The following is a 25,138-nucleotide window of genomic DNA, read 5'->3' as shown; positions in this document are numbered from 1 at the left end:
CACGACCTAGATGCTGGTGAAATGCACTGCTGTTGAGTTTGCACCTATTTCTCAGCACTTTCCATGGGAAACAACTAAAAACTAAACAATAAAATAGAATTAGATTAAAAAACTAAAGAAAAATACATTGAGCTTACACTGAGTATCCAAATGGAAACTGAGAAATTAGAGGCTTTTTACTCTATACTTTATCGATTTCACCTCTTTCTCTCACACCCAAATTCCCAGTTCTCAAAGACACCCACAGCATTCGCTCTTTGCGTGATGCCACAGAATAATCGTATCCATTCACCGTATCACCGTGGACTACTTGCTACTGCGCCAAGCAGGAAAGGCGAGGAAGGAACTTTCTACTTTCCTGGCTCCACTGTGACAATCTAAGAGCTGCTGTCAGCCGAAGCCAGTCTGCTCATGTCCGGGGAGCTCGGAGCCATGTCCCACTCCTTTGGAATATTTCCCTGAGCCTTCATGTGGGCTCCTGCCGTCTGTAGAATCTGACAAGTCACACGTTGTCCTCCCGTTTGTGTCCTCCGTGCTTTGAAGAGATGTCCTATTGAGTCTTTGATTTTTGCTGTGATTTGTATATGTGTCTGCGGCAAAGTGTTGCTTCTGTGCTGTGTAGCAGCTGCCGAGCAAGGCTTTGAAGGCTACGGGGCTGCAGGACGGCGCGGGGGTGTCGGGGGTGGGGGTCGGGGCGCTGGGCCCGGAGGGCCACGTCGCAGCAGCTCGGCCTCTTGAGGCGTCCGGGGCCGGCCGCCGCCGTCTACGGCCATACCACCCTGAACGCGCCCGATCTCGTCTGATCTCGGAAGCTAAGCAGGGTCGGGCCTGGTTAGTACTTGGATGGGAGACCGCCTGGGAATACCGGGTGCTGTAGGCTTTTGCCTCTTCTTTTGTCCCGCCCGCCGGCCCGTGGGGGGTCGGGGGGGGTGGGGGGGCCCCCCGCGCTCCGCGCCCGCCCCCCCTTTCGCGCTCGGCCCCCGGCCCCCCGGCGCGGCCCGCTGCCCCCGCCCGGGCCTTCCTCCCCTCTCCCCCGCTGCAGCAGCACCGCCAGGCGGCGGCGGCGGCGGCGGCGGCGGCGGCAGTGGCAGCAGCAGAGCGTCCCAGCCCTTCCGTTCGGCCGGCAGCCGAGCCCCAGCCCTGGGCCCCACACGGGGCCGGGCCGGGCGGCGGGATCCCTAAGTGCCGCTGGGTCTCTTCTCCGGCCCCGCCCCGCACTCCGGGACATCCCCTGCACCCGGCGCGGGACAGCCCACGGCGGCAAACCGTGCCCTGGGCCCCCGGACCCCCAGCCCACCGTGGACTTCCTCTCCGCCGCACACCCGGGCCTCGGGCCCGGGCCTCACGCCGGGCGGGCTCCTCGCCGCCGCCGGGGCTCCCGAGAGACACACCGGCGCACCGCACAGGGCAAGTCGCCGGCCACCCGGGCAGAGAGGACACACGCGGAGCACTCCCACCCAAACCCAAACGACCCACCGGCCCCCCGACCCGTGGCAACCCACCCCAAACCCCACCCCACGGTGCAACAGGATAGCCGGGTCTGGCCCCCCCGCCCCCCGCCCCCGGCCCCGCCCCCGCGCGGGGCCTGCTGCCACACGCAGGCCCTGACGGGAATCGGGGCAGAACGGTCCTCCCCAGACGGGGGTGGGGTGGCGCGGTGGGGGGGACACTGCACGTCTTCAGGACCTCCGGGTGAAGGACCAGCGGCAGCCACGGCCCTGCCTCCTTGTCCTGGCCCTGCCCGCAAGCCCCTCCCCGCCGTGCCCTGGCGCGAGGCGGCGGAGGGCCCTCTCGCGCGCACTCTCGGGCTCTGGCCCTCCGCCCCCACGCGTGGAAGTCTGTCCCTGCGCGCGTGCCCGTGGGTCTGCTCCTTGGGATGTGCGACGGCGGTGCCTCCGCGGTTCGGGTGGGGCAGGGGGGTGCGCGCGAGACCCGTCAGGCTCCGCCTGCGCCCGCCCCCCCATAGGGGCAGGTGGGCTAGCGAAGGGCCAGGGCGGCGGGAGGGACCCGACTGGGCAGGGAGGGACGCGTAGCAGCAGCTCGGCCTCTTGAGGCGTCCGGGGGCGGCCGCCGGCCTCTGTGGCCATACCACCCCCGAACGCAACGCGCCCGCCCGCCCGATTCCCTCTGATCTCGGGAGCTAAGCAGGGTCGGGCCCGGTTAGTACTTGCATGGGAGACCGCCTGGGAATACCGGGTGCCCTAGGCTTTTTGGTGTGCCTCTTTTTCTGTCCCACCCCCCTGGGCTGGAAACGGGGGTGGGGTGGGGTGGGGTGGCCCGGGGCCCCTCCGCCCTCCGCGCCCGCCCCGGCTCCCGCCCCCGGCCGGCCCGGACCCTGTCCCGTGGCCCCTGGAGAGAGGGTCAGGTTTGACATGTGGAGGCTCAGTCCCCGAGGCTGTCGCCCCTCAGACACCTGCCGCAGGTCCGGGCCTCCGGAACTTCTGACGGACCGGCTCTGAATTCAGGACAAATTCTAAGGTTGTCCAAGTAGACGACCACGTTACCCTATGAGAGGAGAAATTTGATCCTATCCATATATGCAGAAGAATAGAATCTGAACAGTTGGCCATTCGTTCACGATAAAATAATTTAAGAATCCAGAAGAGAAGACATCTGGAAACTCTTTTCAAAAGTCTAAATCCTTAGAAAATAGTCTTAAGGATTCAGAAGTAAAAACATTCTTTGGAAAGTCACGAGCAAGACCAGGGTGTTGATAATGAGATTCTTCTGGTCAATACTGCAACAGACGCTCTAAAATACACACTAAAACAAGGGAAAACACTAATAATAGGTGGGAAAGGAAAAATCACCTCGTTCATTGTCCTCACCTCCTACGGTTCTCAAAATACACTGTTTGCCCCTAGGCATGGGAGACCTGTAGAAAGCCTAGGTGAGTCCCGCAAGACAGCTCTACATGAAATCAACGTTCAATCGATAGTTTCGATATTTCTTATTTCCTAGCAAATACACAATAATGAATGCAATTTTTAAAAAGGATCACAGTCAAAGTCACAGAGAATCTACACAGCACCTACGGGAAAAACGTGCCAACTTAGATGGAAAACTTAGTAACAAACATAAATGATGGCCCAAATCGATGGAGAGGCTATACTGTATTCCTCGATAGATGGACACAGAGCCCCCAAACTAATCATTTCCCCCAAATTAATAAATAATCAAATTTAAACAGGGTTTATAACTAGAAACTTACAATCTGTTTCTTTCTCCTTTTCTTTTAATTAGGGAAATGGACATGTTGAAGAATAATAATAATAATAATTATTATTATTATTATTATTATTAGATTAAATCGAGTTAACTGTACCAAAACTCTACCACTCACCTTATAAAACTGGGAGTTTATTCATAGGTCACAAGCCGCTGTGTATCTTTTCCTGAAGGCATGCAACCAAAGAAACACTTCTCCCCAACAAATCCCATCTCGACTGTCAGCATTTTGCTTGCTTTTCCTTTTAAAGTTTTTGCTCTCTGTTATAGGACTGTCTCATTGAGGTAGTTTGTTATTTTCACAGTTTATATAATACATGTGGAACCATTGTGGATGCATTCTGGGTAACTTGTGTGCCAGGGGAAACCTTCTGTTTGGGGAATACTCCTTGCTGACACAGGAAGCTGCAGTTCATCAGCACTGCTATAGAATGGCACTGCACGAAGCAATCGAAATATCTTTATCCGATCTTTGACTAGGTCCGTGTACACAGGGCTCCCGTGAGTATTACCCTAGACGATTCCTGGTCACACGTGCCCTATCTTCTCTCTGGTACGTGCTCCTCAGAGAATACGCTTGCTCCTGAATGACGCCAGTGTGGATTCATATCCATTTATGCTACATTGTTTTCCAAATGGTTCTATCACTTCACCTCCCGTATCAGCAGGGTGTGGGTAAGAGTTTTCCTCCCAGCCAACACAGCGATCGGTTTTTTAAGTTTCCTCAATCTGGTGAGTTTGAAACTACACCTTGCTTCAATGTTTATTTCCTATTTCCCTGATTAATAGTGAGGATACAGTGCCAAATGCGTATGAAGCATATTACACATAGATATTCTGTAATAGTAATATCTTGCCAAGTATATGCGCTACAGATGCCTTGTCCTGTTTGCGGCTTGTTTTTTACCCTCTTCGTGGTATCTTTTGACACTTTTTATTATGGGAAATTTGAAATAGAAACAAAAACAGACAGAATAGTAGAATACATACTCACTACCCTGACTCAAGAAATCACCAACCCTTGGCCAGCCAGATCTTGTTTCTTTTATACCCCTCCTACCTTAAGTTCATGATCCCCTTAGTAATATCCCTCCATCGATAAAGGGTCAATATGTTTCTATCAAAGGTGGAGGCTTTCTTTCCTTTTTCAGTGTAATCACAGCCACATTATTCCATCTAAACATTTAACCGTATTAGAGATAACAGCAAGTACTCGATGTCTGCGTTTCCCTGAGACACATACACTCACTTCAGTTTCTTTGAATCCAGTGCAAATACAGTGCATACATGGTGATGGGTTGAGATGTCTTTTGAAAGAGTGTCCACACATCCCAACTAGTTGGGGGCGGCCCCGGCTGTCACCATTTCCCTTTGTTTCCTACCGCTGTCCACAGTGACCCGAGTCAGTTTTGCCGCTGTGAGGGGTGTAATCGTGGATTTAAGCATATTTAATGTGTTTCGATATCTTGCAATTATTATACTTACTGGTGATCAGACTGTCCTGTGTTTGGCAAACGGGAGTCTACTCATTCTGGTTCCTGTGTCTTTTGACGTGACCCTCGTCCTGTTGGATGTCATAGCATCCACGCTTCCCAGCATAAGAAGCGTCCATTTCCCGCCCCAGACTTGAAGTCAGCCTATGTCTCCAGTAAGTCTTAGGACCGTTTAATAACAATGGTTTGTGGAGACCACGACCTAGATGCTGGTGAAATGCACTGCTGTTGAGTTTGCACCTATTTCTCAGCACTTTCCATGGGAAACAACTAAAAACTAAACAATAAAATAGAATTAGATTAAAAAACTAAAGAAAAATACATTGAGCTTACACTGAGTATCCAAATGGAAACTGAGAAATTAGAGGCTTTTTACTCTATACTTTATCGATTTCACCTCTTTCTCTCACACCCAAATTCCCAGTTCTCAAAGACACCCACAGCATTCGCTCTTTGCGTGATGCCACAGAATAATCGTATCCATTCACCGTATCACCGTGGACTACTTGCTACTGCGCCAAGCAGGAAAGGCGAGGAAGGAACTTTCTACTTTCCTGGCTCCACTGTGACAATCTAAGAGCTGCTGTCAGCCGAAGCCAGTCTGCTCATGTCCGGGGAGCTCGGAGCCATGTCCCACTCCTTTGGAATATTTCCCTGAGCCTTCATGTGGGCTCCTGCCGTCTGTAGAATCTGACAAGTCACACGTTGTCCTCCCGTTTGTGTCCTCCGTGCTTTGAAGAGATGTCCTATTGAGTCTTTGATTTTTGCTGTGATTTGTATATGTGTCTGCGGCAAAGTGTTGCTTCTGTGCTGTGTAGCAGCTGCCGAGCAAGGCTTTGAAGGCTACGGGGCTGCAGGACGGCGCGGGGGTGTCGGGGGTGGGGGTCGGGGCGCTGGGCCCGGAGGGCCACGTCGCAGCAGCTCGGCCTCTTGAGGCGTCCGGGGCCGGCCGCCGCCGTCTACGGCCATACCACCCTGAACGCGCCCGATCTCGTCTGATCTCGGAAGCTAAGCAGGGTCGGGCCTGGTTAGTACTTGGATGGGAGACCGCCTGGGAATACCGGGTGCTGTAGGCTTTTGCCTCTTCTTTTGTCCCGCCCGCCGGCCCGTGGGGGGTCGGGGGGGGTGGGGGGGCCCCCCGCGCTCCGCGCCCGCCCCCCCTTTCGCGCTCGGCCCCCGGCCCCCCGGCGCGGCCCGCTGCCCCCGCCCGGGCCTTCCTCCCCTCTCCCCCGCTGCAGCAGCACCGCCAGGCGGCGGCGGCGGCGGCGGCGGCGGCGGCAGCGGCAGCAGCAGAGCGTCCCAGCCCTTCCGTTCGGCCGGCAGCCGAGCCCCAGCCCTGGGCCCCACACGGGGCCGGGCCGGGCGGCGGGATCCCTAAGTGCCGCTGGGTCTCTTCTCCGGCCCCGCCCCGCACTCCGGGACATCCCCTGCACCCGGCGCGGGACAGCCCACGGCGGCAAACCGTGCCCTGGGCCCCCGGACCCCCAGCCCACCGTGGACTTCCTCTCCGCCGCACACCCGGGCCTCGGGCCCGGGCCTCACGCCGGGCGGGCTCCTCGCCGCCGCCGGGGCTCCCGAGAGACACACCGGCGCACCGCACAGGGCAAGTCGCCGGCCACCCGGGCAGAGAGGACACACGCGGAGCACTCCCACCCAAACCCAAACGACCCACCGGCCCCCCGACCCGTGGCAACCCACCCCAAACCCCACCCCACGGTGCAACAGGATAGCCGGCTCTGGCCCCCCCGCCCCCCGCCCCCGGCCCCGCCCCCGCGCGGGGCCTGCTGCCACACGCAGGCCCTGACGGGAATCGGGGCAGAACGGTCCTCCCCAGACGGGGGTGGGGTGGCGCGGTGGGGGGGACACTGCACGTCTTCAGGACCTCCGGGTGAAGGACCAGCGGCAGCCACGGCCCTGCCTCCTTGTCCTGGCCCTGCCCGCAAGCCCCTCCCCGCCGTGCCCTGGCGCGAGGCGGCGGAGGGCCCTCTCGCGCGCACTCTCGGGCTCTGGCCCTCCGCCCCCACGCGTGGAAGTCTGTCCCTGCGCGCGTGCCCGTGGGTCTGCTCCTTGGGATGTGCGACGGCGGTGCGTCCGCGGTTCGGGTGGGGCAGGGGGGTGCGCGCGAGACCCGTCAGGCTCCGCCTGCGCCCGCCCCCCCATAGGGGCAGGTGGGCTAGCGAAGGGCCAGGGCGGCGGGAGGGACCCGACTGGGCAGGGAGGGACGCGTAGCAGCAGCTCGGCCTCTTGAGGCGTCCGGGGGCGGCCGCCGGCCTCTGTGGCCATACCACCCCGAACGCAACGCGCCCGCCCGCCCGATTCCCTCTGATCTCGGGAGCTAAGCAGGGTCGGGCCCGGTTAGTACTTGCATGGGAGACCGCCTGGGAATACCGGGTGCCCTAGGCTTTTTGCTGTGCCTCTTTTTCTGTCCCACCCCCCTGGGCTGGAAACGGGGGTGGGGTGGGGTGGGGTGGCCCGGGGCCCCTCCGCCCTCCGCGCCCGCCCCGGCTCCCGCCCCCGGCCGGCCCGGACCCTGTCCCGTGGCCCCTGGAGAGAGGGTCAGGTTTGACATGTGGAGGCTCAGTCCCCGAGGCTGTCGCCCCTCAGACACCTGCCGCAGGTCCGGGCCTCCGGAACTTCTGACGGACCGGCTCTGAATTCAGGACAAATTCTAAGGTTGTCCAAGTAGACGACCACGTTACCCTATGAGAGGAGAAATTTGATCCTATCCATATATGCAGAAGAATAGAATCTGAACAGTTGGCCATTCGTTCACGATAAAATAATTTAAGAATCCAGAAGAGAAGACATCTGGAAACTCTTTTCAAAAGTCTAAATCCTTAGAAAATAGTCTTAAGGATTCAGAAGTAAAAACATTCTTTGGAAAGTCACGAGCAAGACCAGGGTGTTGATAATGAGATTCTTCTGGTCAATACTGCAACAGACGCTCTAAAATACACACTAAAACAAGGGAAAACACTAATAATAGGTGGGAAAGGAAAAATCACCTCGTTCATTGTCCTCACCTCCTACGGTTCTCAAAATACACTGTTTGCCCCTAGGCATGGGAGACCTGTAGAAAGCCTAGGTGAGTCCCGCAAGACAGCTCTACATGAAATCAACGTTCAATCGATAGTTTCGATATTTCTTATTTCCTAGCAAATACACAATAATGAATGCAATTTTTAAAAAGGATCACAGTCAAAGTCACAGAGAATCTACACAGCACCTACGGGAAAAACGTGCCAACTTAGATGGAAAACTTAGTAACAAACATAAATGATGGCCCAAATCGATGGAGAGGCTATACTGTATTCCTCGATAGATGGACACAGAGCCCCCAAACTAATCATTTCCCCCAAATTAATAAATAATCAAATTTAAACAGGGTTTATAACTAGAAACTTACAATCTGTTTCTTTCTCCTTTTCTTTTAATTAGGGAAATGGACATGTTGAAGAATAATAATAATAATAATAATAATTATTATTATTATTATTAGATTAAATCGAGTTAACTGTACCAAAACTCTACCACTCACCTTATAAAACTGGGAGTTTATTCATAGGTCGCAAGCCGCTGTGTATCTTTTCCTGAAGGCATGCAACCAAAGAAACACTTCTCCCCAACAAATCCCATCTCGACTGTCAGCATTTTGCTTGCTTTTCCTTTTAAAGTTTTTGCTCTCTGTTATAGGACTGTCTCATTGAGGTAGTTTGTTATTTTCACAGTTTATATAATACATGTGGAACCATTGTGGATGCATTCTGGGTAACTTGTGTGCCAGGGGAAACCTTCTGTTTGGGGAATACTCCTTGCTGACACAGGAAGCTGCAGTTCATCAGCACTGCTATAGAATGGCACTGCACGAAGCAATCGAAATATCTTTATCCGATCTTTGACTAGGTCCGTGTACACAGGGCTCCCGTGAGTATTACCCTAGACGATTCCTGGTCACACGTGCCCTATCTTCTCTCTGGTACGTGCTCCTCAGAGAATACGCTTGCTCCTGAATGACGCCAGTGTGGATTCATATCCATTTATGCTACATTGTTTTCCAAATGGTTCTATCACTTCACCTCCCGTATCAGCAGGGTGTGGGTAAGAGTTTTCCTCCCAGCCAACACAGCGATCGGTTTTTTAAGTTTCCTCAATCTGGTGAGTTTGAAACTACACCTTGCTTCAATGTTTATTTCCTATTTCCCTGATTAATAGTGAGGATACAGTGCCAAATGCGTATGAAGCATATTACACATAGATATTCTGTAATAGTAATATCTTGCCAAGTATATGCGCTACAGATGCCTTGTCCTGTTTGCGGCTTGTTTTTTACCCTCTTCGTGGTATCTTTTGACACTTTTTATTATGGGAAATTTGAAATAGAAACAAAAACAGACAGAATAGTAGAATACATACTCACTACCCTGACTCAAGAAATCACCAACCCTTGGCCAGCCAGATCTTGTTTCTTTTATACCCCTCCTACCTTAAGTTCATGATCCCCTTAGTAATATCCCTCCATCGATAAAGGGTCAATATGTTTCTATCAAAGGTGGAGGCTTTCTTTCCTTTTTCAGTGTAATCACAGCCACATTATTCCATCTAAACATTTAACCGTATTAGAGATAACAGCAAGTACTCGATGTCTGCGTTTCCCTGAGACACATACACTCACTTCAGTTTCTTTGAATCCAGTGCAAATACAGTGCATACATGGTGATGGGTTGAGATGTCTTTTGAAAGAGTGTCCACACATCCCAACTAGTTGGGGGCGGCCCCGGCTGTCACCATTTCCCTTTGTTTCCTACCGCTGTCCACAGTGACCCGAGTCAGTTTTGCCGCTGTGAGGGGTGTAATCGTGGATTTAAGCATATTTAATGTGTTTCGATATCTTGCAATTATTATACTTACTGGTGATCAGACTGTCCTGTGTTTGGCAAACGGGAGTCTACTCATTCTGGTTCCTGTGTCTTTTGACGTGACCCTCGTCCTGTTGGATGTCATAGCATCCACGCTTCCCAGCATAAGAAGCGTCCATTTCCCGCCCCAGACTTGAAGTCAGCCTATGTCTCCAGTAAGTCTTAGGACCGTTTAATAACAATGGTTTGTGGAGACCACGACCTAGATGCTGGTGAAATGCACTGCTGTTGAGTTTGCACCTATTTCTCAGCACTTTCCATGGGAAACAACTAAAAACTAAACAATAAAATAGAATTAGATTAAAAAACTAAAGAAAAATACATTGAGCTTACACTGAGAATCCAAATGGAAACTGAGAAATTAGAGGCTTTTTACTCTATACTTTATCGATTTCACCTCTTTCTCTCACACCCAAATTCCCAGTTCTCAAAGACACCCACAGCATTCGCTCTTTGCGTGATGCCACAGAATAATCGTATCCATTCACCGTATCACCGTGGACTACTTGCTACTGCGCCAAGCAGGAAAGGCGAGGAAGGAACTTTCTACTTTCCTGGCTCCACTGTGACAATCTAAGAGCTGCTGTCAGCCGAAGCCAGTCTGCTCATGTCCGGGGAGCTCGGAGCCATGTCCCACTCCTTTGGAATATTTCCCTGAGCCTTCATGTGGGCTCCTGCCGTCTGTAGAATCTGACAAGTCACACGTTGTCCTCCCGTTTGTGTCCTCCGTGCTTTGAAGAGATGTCCTATTGAGTCTTTGATTTTTGCTGTGATTTGTATATGTGTCTGCGGCAAAGTGTTGCTTCTGTGCTGTGTAGCAGCTGCCGAGCAAGGCTTTGAAGGCTACGGGGCTGCAGGACGGCGCGGGGGTGTCGGGGGTGGGGGTCGGGGCGCTGGGCCCGGAGGGCCACGTCGCAGCAGCTCGGCCTCTTGAGGCGTCCGGGGCCGGCCGCCGCCGTCTACGGCCATACCACCCTGAACGCGCCCGATCTCGTCTGATCTCGGAAGCTAAGCAGGGTCGGGCCTGGTTAGTACTTGGATGGGAGACCGCCTGGGAATACCGGGTGCTGTAGGCTTTTGCCTCTTCTTTTGTCCCGCCCGCCGGCCCGTGGGGGGTCGGGGGGGGGGGGTGGGGGGCCCCCCGCGCTCCGCGCCCGCCCCCCCTTTCGCGCTCGGCCCCCGGCCCCCCGGCGCGGCCCGCTGCCCCCGCCCGGGCCTTCCTCCCCTCTCCCCCGCTGCAGCAGCACCGCCAGGCGGCGGCGGCGGCGGCGGCGTCGGCGGCGGCGGCAGCGGCAGCAGCAGAGCGTCCCAGCCCTTCCGTTCGGCCGGCAGCCGAGCCCCAGCCCTGGGCCCCACACGGGGCCGGGCCGGGCGGCGGGATCCCTAAGTGCCGCTGGGTCTCTTCTCCGGCCCCGCCCCGCACTCCGGGACATCCCCTGCACCCGGCGCGGGACAGCCCACGGCGGCAAACCGTGCCCTGGGCCCCCGGACCCCCAGCCCACCGTGGACTTCCTCTCCGCCGCACACCCGGGCCTCGGGCCCGGGCCTCACGCCGGGCGGGCTCCTCGCCGCCGCCGGGGCTCCCGAGAGACACACCGGCGCACCGCACAGGGCAAGTCGCCGGCCACCCGGGCAGAGAGGACACACGCGGAGCACTCCCACCCAAACCCAAACGACCCACCGGCCCCCCGACCCGTGGCAACCCACCCCAAACCCCACCCCACGGTGCAACAGGATAGCCGGCTCTGGCCCCCCCGCCCCCCGCCCCCGGCCCCGCCCCCGCGCGGGGCCTGCTGCCACACGCAGGCCCTGACGGGAATCGGGGCAGAACGGTCCTCCCCAGACGGGGGTGGGGTGGCGCGGTGGGGGGGACACTGCACGTCTTCAGGACCTCCGGGTGAAGGACCAGCGGCAGCCACGGCCCTGCCTCCTTGTCCTGGCCCTGCCCGCAAGCCCCTCCCCGCCGTGCCCTGGCGCGAGGCGGCGGAGGGCCCTCTCGCGCGCACTCTCGGGCTCTGGCCCTCCGCCCCCACGCGTGGAAGTCTGTCCCTGCGCGCGTGCCCGTGGGTCTGCTCCTTGGGATGTGCGACGGCGGTGCGTCCGCGGTTCGGGTGGGGCAGGGGGGTGCGCGCGAGACCCGTCAGGCTCCGCCTGCGCCCGCCCCCCCATAGGGGCAGGTGGGCTAGCGAAGGGCCAGGGCGGCGGGAGGGACCCGACTGGGCAGGGAGGGACGCGTAGCAGCAGCTCGGCCTCTTGAGGCGTCCGGGGGCGGCCGCCGGCCTCTGTGGCCATACCACCCCGAACGCAACGCGCCCGCCCGCCCGATTCCCTCTGATCTCGGGAGCTAAGCAGGGTCGGGCCCGGTTAGTACTTGCATGGGAGACCGCCTGGGAATACCGGGTGCCCTAGGCTTTTTGCTGTGCCTCTTTTTCTGTCCCACCCCCCTGGGCTGGAAACGGGGGTGGGGTGGGGTGGGGTGGCCCGGGGCCCCTCCGCCCTCCGCGCCCGCCCCGGCTCCCGCCCCCGGCCGGCCCGGACCCTGTCCCGTGGCCCCTGGAGAGAGGGTCAGGTTTGACATGTGGAGGCTCAGTCCCCGAGGCTGTCGCCCCTCAGACACCTGCCGCAGGTCCGGGCCTCCGGAACTTCTGACGGACCGGCTCTGAATTCAGGACAAATTCTAAGGTTGTCCAAGTAGACGACCACGTTACCCTATGAGAGGAGAAATTTGATCCTATCCATATATGCAGAAGAATAGAATCTGAACAGTTGGCCATTCGTTCACGATAAAATAATTTAAGAATCCAGAAGAGAAGACATCTGGAAACTCTTTTCAAAAGTCTAAATCCTTAGAAAATAGTCTTAAGGATTCAGAAGTAAAAACATTCTTTGGAAAGTCACGAGCAAGACCAGGGTGTTGATAATGAGATTCTTCTGGTCAATACTGCAACAGACGCTCTAAAATACACACTAAAACAAGGGAAAACACTAATAATAGGTGGGAAAGGAAAAATCACCTCGTTCATTGTCCTCACCTCCTACGGTTCTCAAAATACACTGTTTGCCCCTAGGCATGGGAGACCTGTAGAAAGCCTAGGTGAGTCCCGCAAGACAGCTCTACATGAAATCAACGTTCAATCGATAGTTTCGATATTTCTTATTTCCTAGCAAATACACAATAATGAATGCAATTTTTAAAAAGGATCACAGTCAAAGTCACAGAGAATCTACACAGCACCTACGGGAAAAACGTGCCAACTTAGATGGAAAACTTAGTAACAAACATAAATGATGGCCCAAATCGATGGAGAGGCTATACTGTATTCCTCGATAGATGGACACAGAGCCCCCAAACTAATCATTTCCCCCAAATTAATAAATAATCAAATTTAAACAGGGTTTATAACTAGAAACTTACAATCTGTTTCTTTCTCCTTTTCTTTTAATTAGGGAAATGGACATGTTGAAGAATAATAATAATAATAATTATTATTATTATTATTATTATTAGATTAAATCGAGTTAACTGTACCAAAACTCTACCACTCACCTTATAAAACTGGGAGTTTATTCATAGGTCGCAAGCCGCTGTGTATCTTTTCCTGAAGGCATGCAACCAAAGAAACACTTCTCCCCAACAAATCCCATCTCGACTGTCAGCATTTTGCTTGCTTTTCCTTTTAAAGTTTTTGCTCTCTGTTATAGGACTGTCTCATTGAGGTAGTTTGTTATTTTCACAGTTTATATAATACATGTGGAACCATTGTGGATGCATTCTGGGTAACTTGTGTGCCAGGGGAAACCTTCTGTTTGGGGAATACTCCTTGCTGACACAGGAAGCTGCAGTTCATCAGCACTGCTATAGAATGGCACTGCACGAAGCAATCGAAATATCTTTATCCGATCTTTGACTAGGTCCGTGTACACAGGGCTCCCGTGAGTATTACCCTAGACGATTCCTGGTCACACGTGCCCTATCTTCTCTCTGGTACGTGCTCCTCAGAGAATACGCTTGCTCCTGAATGACGCCAGTGTGGATTCATATCCATTTATGCTACATTGTTTTCCAAATGGTTCTATCACTTCACCTCCCGTATCAGCAGGGTGTGGGTAAGAGTTTTCCTCCCAGCCAACACAGCGATCGGTTTTTTAAGTTTCCTCAATCTGGTGAGTTTGAAACTACACCTTGCTTCAATGTTTATTTCCTATTTCCCTGATTAATAGTGAGGATACAGTGCCAAATGCGTATGAAGCATATTACACATAGATATTCTGTAATAGTAATATCTTGCCAAGTATATGCGCTACAGATGCCTTGTCCTGTTTGCGGCTTGTTTTTTACCCTCTTCGTGGTATCTTTTGACACTTTTTATTATGGGAAATTTGAAATAGAAACAAAAACAGACAGAATAGTAGAATACATACTCACTACCCTGACTCAAGAAATCACCAACCCTTGGCCAGCCAGATCTTGTTTCTTTTATACCCCTCCTACCTTAAGTTCATGATCCCCTTAGTAATATCCCTCCATCGATAAAGGGTCAATATGTTTCTATCAAAGGTGGAGGCTTTCTTTCCTTTTTCAGTGTAATCACAGCCACATTATTCCATCTAAACATTTAACCGTATTAGAGATAACAGCAAGTACTCGATGTCTGCGTTTCCCTGAGACACATACACTCACTTCAGTTTCTTTGAATCCAGTGCAAATACAGTGCATACATGGTGATGGGTTGAGATGTCTTTTGAAAGAGTGTCCACACATCCCAACTAGTTGGGGGCGGCCCCGGCTGTCACCATTTCCCTTTGTTTCCTACCGCTGTCCACAGTGACCCGAGTCAGTTTTGCCGCTGTGAGGGGTGTAATCGTGGATTTAAGCATATTTAATGTGTTTCGATATCTTGCAATTATTATACTTACTGGTGATCAGACTGTCCTGTGTTTGGCAAACGGGAGTCTACTCATTCTGGTTCCTGTGTCTTTTGACGTGACCCTCGTCCTGTTGGATGTCATAGCATCCACGCTTCCCAGCATAAGAAGCGTCCATTTCCCGCCCCAGACTTGAAGTCAGCCTATGTCTCCAGTAAGTCTTAGGACCGTTTAATAACAATGGTTTGTGGAGACCACGACCTAGATGCTGGTGAAATGCACTGCTGTTGAGTTTGCACCTATTTCTCAGCACTTTCCATGGGAAACAACTAAAAACTAAACAATAAAATAGAATTAGATTAAAAAACTAAAGAAAAATACATTGAGCTTACACTGAGTATCCAAATGGAAACTGAGAAATTAGAGGCTTTTTACTCTATACTTTATCGATTTCACCTCTTTCTCTCACACCCAAATTCCCAGTTCTCAAAGACACCCACAGCATTCGCTCTTTGCGTGATGCCACAGAATAATCGTATCCATTCACCGTATCACCGTGGACTACTTGCTACTGCGCCAAGCAGGAAAGGCGAGGAAGGAACTTTCTACTTTCCTGGCTCCACTGTGACAATCTAAGAGCTGCTGTCAGCCGAAGCCAGTCTGCTCATGTCCGGGGAGCTCGGAGCCATGTCCCACTCCTTTGGAATATTTCCCTGAGCCTTCATGTGGGCTCCTGCCGTCTGTAGAATCTGACAAGTCACACGTTGTCCTCCCGTTTGTGTCCTCCGTGCTTTGAAGAGATGTCCTATTGAGTCTTTGATTTTTGCTGTGATTTGTATATGTGTCTGCGGCAAAGTGTTGCTTCTGTGCTGTGTAGCAGCTGCCGAGCAAGGCTTTGAAGGCTACGGGGCTGCAGGACGGCGCGGGGGTGTCGGGGGTGGGGGTCGGGGCGCTGGGCCCGGAGGGCCACGTCGCAGCAGCTCGGCCTCTTGAGGCGTCCGGGGCCGGCCGCCGCCGTCTACGGCCATACCACCCTGAACGCGCCCGATCTCGTCTGATCTCGGAAGCTAAGCAGGGTCGGGCCTGGTTAGTACTTGGATGGGAGACCGCCTGGGAATACCGGGTGCTGTAGGCTTTTGCCTCTTCTTTTGTCCCGCCCGCCGGCCCGTGGGGGGTCGGGGGGGGTGGGGGGGCCCCCCGCGCTCCGCGCCCGCCCCCCCTTTCGCGCTCGGCCCCCGGCCCCCCGGCGCGGCCCGCTGCCCCCGCCCGGGCCTTCCTCCCCTCTCCCCCGCTGCAGCAGCACCGCCAGGCGGCGGCGGCGGCGGCGGCGGCGGCGGCAGCGGCAGCAGCAGAGCGTCCCAGCCCTTCCGTTCGGCCGGCAGCCGAGCCCCAGCCCTGGGCCCCACACGGGGCCGGGCCGGGCGGCGGGATCCCTAAGTGCCGCTGGGTCTCTTCTCCGGCCCCGCCCCGCACTCCGGGACATCCCCTGCACCCGGCGCGGGACAGCCCACGGCGGCAAACCGTGCCCTGGGCCCCCGGACCCCCAGCCCACCGTGGACTTCCTCTCCGCCGCACACCCGGGCCTCGGGCCCGGGCCTCACGCCGGGCGGGCTCCTCGCCGCCGCCGGGGCTCCCGAGAGACACACCGGCGCACCGCACAGGGCAAGTCGCCGGCCACCCGGGCAGAGAGGACACACGCGGAGCACTCCCACCCAAACCCAAACGACCCACCGGCCCCCCGACCCGTGGCAACCCACCCCAAACCCCACCCCACGGTGCAACAGGATAGCCGGCTCTGGCCCCCCCGCCCCCCGCCCCCGGCCCCGCCCCCGCGCGGGGCCTGCTGCCACACGCAGGCCCTGACGGGAATCGGGGCAGAACGGTCCTCCCCAGACGGGGGTGGGGTGGCGCGGTGGGGGGGACACTGCACGTCTTCAGGACCTCCGGGTGAAGGACCAGCGGCAGCCACGGCCCTGCCTCCTTGTCCTGGCCCTGCCCGCAAGCCCCTCCCCGCCGTGCCCTGGCGCGAGGCGGCGGAGGGCCCTCTCGCGCGCACTCTCGGGCTCTGGCCCTCCGCCCCCACGCGTGGAAGTCTGTCCCTGCGCGCGTGCCCGTGGGTCTGCTCCTTGGGATGTGCGACGGCGGTGCGTCCGCGGTTCGGGTGGGGCAGGGGGGTGCGCGCGAGACCCGTCAGGCTCCGCCTGCGCCCGCCCCCCCATAGGGGCAGGTGGGCTAGCGAAGGGCCAGGGCGGCGGGAGGGACCCGACTGGGCAGGGAGGGACGCGTAGCAGCAGCTCGGCCTCTTGAGGCGTCCGGGGGCGGCCGCCGGCCTCTGTGGCCATACCACCCCGAACGCAACGCGCCCGCCCGCCCGATTCCCTCTGATCTCGGGAGCTAAGCAGGGTCGGGCCCGGTTAGTACTTGCATGGGAGACCGCCTGGGAATACCGGGTGCCCTAGGCTTTTTGCTGTGCCTCTTTTTCTGTCCCACCCCCCTGGGCTGGAAACGGGGGTGGGGTGGGGTGGGGTGGCCCGGGGCCCCTCCGCCCTCCGCGCCCGCCCCGGCTCCCGCCCCCGGCCGGCCCGGACCCTGTCCCGTGGCCCCTGGAGAGAGGGTCAGGTTTGACATGTGGAGGCTCAGTCCCCGAGGCTGTCGCCCCTCAGACACCTGCCGCAGGTCCGGGCCTCCGGAACTTCTGACGGACCGGCTCTGAATTCAGGACAAATTCTAAGGTTGTCCAAGTAGACGACCACGTTACCCTATGAGAGGAGAAATTTGATCCTATCCATATATGCAGAAGAATAGAATCTGAACAGTTGGCCATTCGTTCACGATAAAATAATTTAAGAATCCAGAAGAGAAGACATCTGGAAACTCTTTTCAAAAGTCTAAATCCTTAGAAAATAGTCTTAAGGATTCAGAAGTAAAAACATTCTTTGGAAAGTCACGAGCAAGACCAGGGTGTTGATAATGAGATTCTTCTGGTCAATACTGCAACAGACGCTCTAAAATACACACTAAAACAAGGGAAAACACTAATAATAGGTGGGAAAGGAAAAATCACCTCGTTCATTGTCCTCACCTCCTACGGTTCTCAAAATACACTGTTTGCCCCTAGGCATGGGAGACCTGTAGAAAGCCTAGGTGAGTCCCGCAAGACAGCTCTACATGAAATCAACGTTCAATCGATAGTTTCGATATTTCTTATTTCCTAGCAAATACACAATAATGAATGCAATTTTTAAAAAGGATCACAGTCAAAGTCACAGAGAATCTACACAGCACCTACGGGAAAAACGTGCCAACTTAGATGGAAAACTTAGTAACAAACATAAATGATGGCCCAAATCGATGGAGAGGCTATACTGTATTCCTCGATAGATGGACACAGAGCCCCCAAACTAATCATTTCCCCCAAATTAATAAATAATCAAATTTAAACAGGGTTTATAACTAGAAACTTACAATCTGTTTCTTTCTCCTTTTCTTTTAATTAGGGAAATGGACATGTTGAAGAATAATAATAATAATAATAATAATTATTATTATTATTATTAGATTAAATCGAGTTAACTGTACCAAAACTCTACCACTCACCTTATAAAACTGGGAGTTTATTCATAGGTCGCAAGCCGCTGTGTATCTTTTCCTGAAGGCATGCAACCAAAGAAACACTTCTCCCCAACAAATCCCATCTCGACTGTCAGCATTTTGCTTGCTTTTCCTTTTAAAGTTTTTGCTCTCTGTTATAGGACTGTCTCATTGAGGTAGTTTGTTATTTTCACAGTTTATATAATACATGTGGAACCATTGTGGATGCATTCTGGGTAACTTGTGTGCCAGGGGAAACCTTCTGTTTGGGGAATACTCCTTGCTGACACAGGAAGCTGCAGTTCATCAGCACTGCTATAGAATGGCACTGCACGAAGCAATCGAAATATCTTTATCCGATCTTTGACTAGGTCCGTGTACACAGGGCTCCCGTGAGTATTACCCTAGACGATTCCTGGTCACACGTGCCCTATCTTCTCTCTGGTACGTGCTCCTCAGAGAATACGCTTGCTCCTGAATGACGCCAGTGTGGATTCATATCCATTTATGCTACATTGTTTTCCAAATGGTTCTATCACTTCACCTCCCGTATCAGCAGGGTGTGGGTAAGAGTTTTCCTCCCAGCCAACACAGCGATCGGTTTTTTAAGTTTCCTCAATCTGGTGAGTTTGAAACTACACCTTGCTTCAATGTTTATTTCCTATTTCCCTGATTAATAGTGAGGATACAGTGCCAAATGCGTATGAAGCATATTACACATAGATATTCTGTAATAGTAATATCTTGCCAAGTATATGCGCTACAGATGCCTTGTCCTGTTTGCGGCTTGTTTTTTACCCTCTTCGTGGTATCTTTTGACACTTTTTATTATGGGAAATTTGAAATAGAAACAAAAACAGACAGAATAGTAGAATACATACTCACTACCCTGACTCAAGAAATCACCAACCCTTGGCCAGCCAGATCTTGTTTCTTTTATACCCCTCCTACCTTAAGTTCATGATCCCCTTAGTAATATCCCTCCATCGATAAAGGGTCAATATGTTTCTATCAAAGGTGGAGGCTTTCTTTCCTTTTTCAGTGTAATCACAGCCACATTATTCCATCTAAACATTTAACCGTATTAGAGATAACAGCAAGTACTCGATGTCTGCGTTTCCCTGAGACACATACACTCACTTCAGTTTCTTTGAATCCAGTGCAAATACAGTGCATACATGGTGATGGGTTGAGATGTCTTTTGAAAGAGTGTCCACACATCCCAACTAGTTGGGGGCGGCCCCGGCTGTCACCATTTCCCTTTGTTTCCTACCGCTGTCCACAGTGACCCGAGTCAGTTTTGCCGCTGTGAGGGGTGTAATCGTGGATTTAAGCATATTTAATGTGTTTCGATATCTTGCAATTATTATACTTACTGGTGATCAGACTGTCCTGTGTTTGGCAAACGGGAGTCTACTCATTCTGGTTCCTGTGTCTTTTGACGTGACCCTCGTCCTGTTGGATGTCATAGCATCCACGCTTCCCAGCATAAGAAGCGTCCATTTCCCGCCCCAGACTTGAAGTCAGCCTATGTCTCCAGTAAGTCTTAGGACCGTTTAATAACAATGGTTTGTGGAGACCACGACCTAGATGCTGGTGAAATGCACTGCTGTTGAGTTTGCACCTATTTCTCAGCACTTTCCATGGGAAACAACTAAAAACTAAACAATAAAATAGAATTAGATTAAAAAACTAAAGAAAAATACATTGAGCTTACACTGAGAATCCAAATGGAAACTGAGAAATTAGAGGCTTTTTACTCTATACTTTATCGATTTCACCTCTTTCTCTCACACCCAAATTCCCAGTTCTCAAAGACACCCACAGCATTCGCTCTTTGCGTGATGCCACAGAATAATCGTATCCATTCACCGTATCACCGTGGACTACTTGCTACTGCGCCAAGCAGGAAAGGCGAGGAAGGAACTTTCTACTTTCCTGGCTCCACTGTGACAATCTAAGAGCTGCTGTCAGCCGAAGCCAGTCTGCTCATGTCCGGGGAGCTCGGAGCCATGTCCCACTCCTTTGGAATATTTCCCTGAGCCTTCATGTGGGCTCCTGCCGTCTGTAGAATCTGACAAGTCACACGTTGTCCTCCCGTTTGTGTCCTCCGTGCTTTGAAGAGATGTCCTATTGAGTCTTTGATTTTTGCTGTGATTTGTATATGTGTCTGCGGCAAAGTGTTGCTTCTGTGCTGTGTAGCAGCTGCCGAGCAAGGCTTTGAAGGCTACGGGGCTGCAGGACGGCGCGGGGGTGTCGGGGGTGGGGGTCGGGGCGCTGGGCCCGGAGGGCCACGTCGCAGCAGCTCGGCCTCTTGAGGCGTCCGGGGCCGGCCGCCGCCGTCTACGGCCATACCACCCTGAACGCGCCCGATCTCGTCTGATCTCGGAAGCTAAGCAGGGTCGGGCCTGGTTAGTACTTGGATGGGAGACCGCCTGGGAATACCGGGTGCTGTAGGCTTTTGCCTCTTCTTTTGTCCCGCCCGCCGGCCCGTGGGGGGTCGGGGGGGGGGGGTGGGGGGCCCCCCGCGCTCCGCGCCCGCCCCCCCTTTCGCGCTCGGCCCCCGGCCCCCCGGCGCGGCCCGCTGCCCCCGCCCGGGCCTTCCTCCCCTCTCCCCCGCTGCAGCAGCACCGCCAGGCGGCGGCGGCGGCGGCGGCGTCGGCGGCGGCGGCAGCGGCAGCAGCAGAGCGTCCCAGCCCTTCCGTTCGGCCGGCAGCCGAGCCCCAGCCCTGGGCCCCACACGGGGCCGGGCCGGGCGGCGGGATCCCTAAGTGCCGCTGGGTCTCTTCTCCGGCCCCGCCCCGCACTCCGGGACATCCCCTGCACCCGGCGCGGGACAGCCCACGGCGGCAAACCGTGCCCTGGGCCCCCGGACCCCCAGCCCACCGTGGACTTCCTCTCCGCCGCACACCCGGGCCTCGGGCCCGGGCCTCACGCCGGGCGGGCTCCTCGCCGCCGCCGGGGCTCCCGAGAGACACACCGGCGCACCGCACAGGGCAAGTCGCCGGCCACCCGGGCAGAGAGGACACACGTGGAGCACTCCCACCCAAACCCAAACGACCCACCGGCCCCCCGACCCGTGGCAACCCACCCCAAACCCCACCCCACGGTGCAACAGGATAGCCGGCTCTGGCCCCCCCGCCCCCCGCCCCCGGCCCCGCCCCCGCGCGGGGCCTGCTGCCACACGCAGGCCCTGACGGGAATCGGGGCAGAACGGTCCTCCCCAGACGGGGGTGGGGTGGCGCGGTGGGGGGGACACTGCACGTCTTCAGGACCTCCGGGTGAAGGACCAGCGGCAGCCACGGCCCTGCCTCCTTGTCCTGGCCCTGCCCGCAAGCCCCTCCCCGCCGTGCCCTGGCGCGAGGCGGCGGAGGGCCCTCTCGCGCGCACTCTCGGGCTCTGGCCCTCCGCCCCCACGCGTGGAAGTCTGTCCCTGCGCGCGTGCCCGTGGGTCTGCTCCTTGGGATGTGCGACGGCGGTGCGTCCGCGGTTCGGGTGGGGCAGGGGGGTGCGCGCGAGACCCGTCAGGCTCCGCCTGCGCCCGCCCCCCCATAGGGGCAGGTGGGCTAGCGAAGGGCCAGGGCGGCGGGAGGGACCCGACTGGGCAGGGAGGGACGCGTAGCAGCAGCTCGGCCTCTTGAGGCGTCCGGGGGCGGCCGCCGGCCTCTGTGGCCATACCACCCCGAACGCAACGCGCCCGCCCGCCCGATTCCCTCTGATCTCGGGAGCTAAGCAGGGTCGGGCCCGGTTAGTACTTGCATGGGAGACCGCCTGGGAATACCGGGTGCCCTAGGCTTTTTGCTGTGCCTCTTTTTCTGTCCCACCCCCCTGGGCTGGAAACGGGGGTGGGGTGGGGTGGGGTGGCCCGGGGCCCCTCCGCCCTCCGCGCCCGCCCCGGCTCCCGCCCCCGGCCGGCCCGGACCCTGTCCCGTGGCCCCTGGAGAGAGGGTCAGGTTTGACATGTGGAGGCTCAGTCCCCGAGGCTGTCGCCCCTCAGACACCTGCCGCAGGTCCGGGCCTCCGGAACTTCTGACGGACCGGCTCTGAATTCAGGACAAATTCTAAGGTTGTCCAAGTAGACGACCACGTTACCCTATGAGAGGAGAAATTTGATCCTATCCATATATGCAGAAGAATAGAATCTGAACAGTTGGCCATTCGTTCACGATAAAATAATTTAAGAATCCAGAAGAGAAGACATCTGGAAACTCTTTTCAAAAGTCTAAATCCTTAGAAAATAGTCTTAAGGATTCAGAAGTAAAAACATTCTTTGGAAAGTCACGAGCAAGACCAGGGTGTTGATAATGAGATTCTTCTGGTCAATACTGCAACAGACGCTCTAAAATACACACTAAAACAAGGGAAAACACTAATAATAGGTGGGAAAGGAAAAATCACCTCGTTCATTGTCCTCACCTCCTACGGTTCTCAAAATACACTGTTTGCCCCTAGGCATGGGAGACCTGTAGAAAGCCTAGGTGAGTCCCGCAAGACAGCTCTACATGAAATCAACGTTCAATCGATAGTTTCGATATTTCTTATTTCCTAGCAAATACACAATAATGAATGCAATTTTTAAAAAGGATCACAGTCAAAGTCACAGAGAATCTACACAGCACCTACGGGAAAAACGTGCCAACTTAGATGGAAAACTTAGTAACAAACATAAATGATGGCCCAAATCGATGGAGAGGCTATACTGTATTCCTCGATAGATGGACACAGAGCCCCCAAACTAATCATTTCCCCCAAATTAATAAATAATCAAATTTAAACAGGGTTTATAACTAGAAACTTACAATCTGTTTCTTTCTCCTTTTCTTTTAATTAGGGAAATGGACATGTTGAAGAATAATAATAATAATAATTATTATTATTATTATTATTATTAGATTAAATCGAGTTAACTGTACCAAAACTCTACCACTCACCTTATAAAACTGGGAGTTTATTCATAGGTCGCAAGCCGCTGTGTATCTTTTCCTGAAGGCATGCAACCAAAGAAACACTTCTCCCCAACAAATCCCATCTCGACTGTCAGCATTTTGCTTGCTTTTCCTTTTAAAGTTTTTGCTCTCTGTTATAGGACTGTCTCATTGAGGTAGTTTGTTATTTTCACAGTTTATATAATACATGTGGAACCATTGTGGATGCATTCTGGGTAACTTGTGTGCCAGGGGAAACCTTCTGTTTGGGGAATACTCCTTGCTGACACAGGAAGCTGCAGTTCATCAGCACTGCTATAGAATGGCACTGCACGAAGCAATCGAAATATCTTTATCCGATCTTTGACTAGGTCCGTGTACACAGGGCTCCCGTGAGTATTACCCTAGACGATTCCTGGTCACACGTGCCCTATCTTCTCTCTGGTACGTGCTCCTCAGAGAATACGCTTGCTCCTGAATGACGCCAGTGTGGATTCATATCCATTTATGCTACATTGTTTTCCAAATGGTTCTATCACTTCACCTCCCGTATCAGCAGGGTGTGGGTAAGAGTTTTCCTCCCAGCCAACACAGCGATCGGTTTTTTAAGTTTCCTCAATCTGGTGAGTTTGAAACTACACCTTGCTTCAATGTTTATTTCCTATTTCCCTGATTAATAGTGAGGATACAGTGCCAAATGCGTATGAAGCATATTACACATAGATATTCTGTAATAGTAATATCTTGCCAAGTATATGCGCTACAGATGCCTTGTCCTGTTTGCGGCTTGTTTTTTACCCTCTTCGTGGTATCTTTTGACACTTTTTATTATGGGAAATTTGAAATAGAAACAAAAACAGACAGAATAGTAGAATACATACTCACTACCCTGACTCAAGAAATCACCAACCCTTGGCCAGCCAGATCTTGTTTCTTTTATACCCCTCCTACCTTAAGTTCATGATCCCCTTAGTAATATCCCTCCATCGATAAAGGGTCAATATGTTTCTATCAAAGGTGGAGGCTTTCTTTCCTTTTTCAGTGTAATCACAGCCACATTATTCCATCTAAACATTTAACCGTATTAGAGATAACAGCAAGTACTCGATGTCTGCGTTTCCCTGAGACACATACACTCACTTCAGTTTCTTTGAATCCAGTGCAAATACAGTGCATACATGGTGATGGGTTGAGATGTCTTTTGAAAGAGTGTCCACACATCCCAACTAGTTGGGGGCGGCCCCGGCTGTCACCATTTCCCTTTGTTTCCTACCGCTGTCCACAGTGACCCGAGTCAGTTTTGCCGCTGTGAGGGGTGTAATCGTGGATTTAAGCATATTTAATGTGTTTCGATATCTTGCAATTATTATACTTACTGGTGATCAGACTGTCCTGTGTTTGGCAAACGGGAGTCTACTCATTCTGGTTCCTGTGTCTTTTGACGTGACCCTCGTCCTGTTGGATGTCATAGCATCCACGCTTCCCAGCATAAGAAGCGTCCATTTCCCGCCCCAGACTTGAAGTCAGCCTATGTCTCCAGTAAGTCTTAGGACCGTTTAATAACAATGGTTTGTGGAGACCACGACCTAGATGCTGGTGAAATGCACTGCTGTTGAGTTTGCACCTATTTCTCAGCACTTTCCATGGGAAACAACTAAAAACTAAACAATAAAATAGAATTAGATTAAAAAACTAAAGAAAAATACATTGAGCTTACACTGAGAATCCAAATGGAAACTGAGAAATTAGAGGCTTTTTACTCTATACTTTATCGATTTCACCTCTTTCTCTCACACCCAAATTCCCAGTTCTCAAAGACACCCACAGCATTCGCTCTTTGCGTGATGCCACAGAATAATCGTATCCATTCACCGTATCACCGTGGACTACTTGCTACTGCGCCAAGCAGGAAAGGCGAGGAAGGAACTTTCTACTTTCCTGGCTCCACTGTGACAATCTAAGAGCTGCTGTCAGCCGAAGCCAGTCTGCTCATGTCCGGGGAGCTCGGAGCCATGTCCCACTCCTTTGGAATATTTCCCTGAGCCTTCATGTGGGCTCCTGCCGTCTGTAGAATCTGACAAGTCACACGTTGTCCTCCCGTTTGTGTCCTCCGTGCTTT

General features: G+C 53.8%; 5 non-coding genes and 5 pseudogenes across 5 annotated transcripts; all 10 read left to right on the top strand.

Moving 5' to 3' along the window:
- The first annotated feature begins 761 nt into the window (after nt 1-761).
- On the top strand, nt 762-880 carry LOC123633776. Its single transcript, XR_006733781.1, has one exon. It is a non-coding gene; the product is annotated as a 5S ribosomal RNA (ribosomal RNA).
- A 1,195-nt stretch (nt 881-2,075) lies between these two features.
- Nucleotides 2,076-2,208, top strand: LOC123633564 (annotated as a pseudogene).
- Nucleotides 2,209-5,678: 3,470 nt separating this feature from the next.
- Nucleotides 5,679-5,797, top strand: LOC123633764. Its single transcript, XR_006733770.1, has one exon. It is a non-coding gene; the product is annotated as a 5S ribosomal RNA (ribosomal RNA).
- A 1,195-nt stretch (nt 5,798-6,992) lies between these two features.
- On the top strand, nt 6,993-7,124 carry LOC123633543 (annotated as a pseudogene).
- Nucleotides 7,125-10,594: 3,470 nt separating this feature from the next.
- LOC123633752 lies at nt 10,595-10,713 on the top strand. Its single transcript, XR_006733759.1, has one exon. It is a non-coding gene; the product is annotated as a 5S ribosomal RNA (ribosomal RNA).
- Nucleotides 10,714-11,917: 1,204 nt separating this feature from the next.
- Nucleotides 11,918-12,049, top strand: LOC123633542 (annotated as a pseudogene).
- A 3,470-nt stretch (nt 12,050-15,519) lies between these two features.
- Nucleotides 15,520-15,638, top strand: LOC123633741. Its single transcript, XR_006733750.1, has one exon. It is a non-coding gene; the product is annotated as a 5S ribosomal RNA (ribosomal RNA).
- A 1,195-nt stretch (nt 15,639-16,833) lies between these two features.
- LOC123633541 lies at nt 16,834-16,965 on the top strand (annotated as a pseudogene).
- Nucleotides 16,966-20,435: 3,470 nt separating this feature from the next.
- LOC123633730 lies at nt 20,436-20,554 on the top strand. Its single transcript, XR_006733744.1, has one exon. It is a non-coding gene; the product is annotated as a 5S ribosomal RNA (ribosomal RNA).
- A 1,204-nt stretch (nt 20,555-21,758) lies between these two features.
- On the top strand, nt 21,759-21,890 carry LOC123633540 (annotated as a pseudogene).
- Nucleotides 21,891-25,138: the final 3,248 nt, after the last annotated feature.

The sequence above is a fragment of the Lemur catta genome, chromosome 2, assembly GCF_020740605.2.
Source record: "Lemur catta isolate mLemCat1 chromosome 2, mLemCat1.pri, whole genome shotgun sequence".
NCBI classification, from domain to species: Eukaryota; Metazoa; Chordata; class Mammalia; order Primates; family Lemuridae; genus Lemur; species Lemur catta.
Note: the sequence above shows the minus strand (reverse complement) of the source record. Positions and strands in the feature narration are given on the sequence as shown.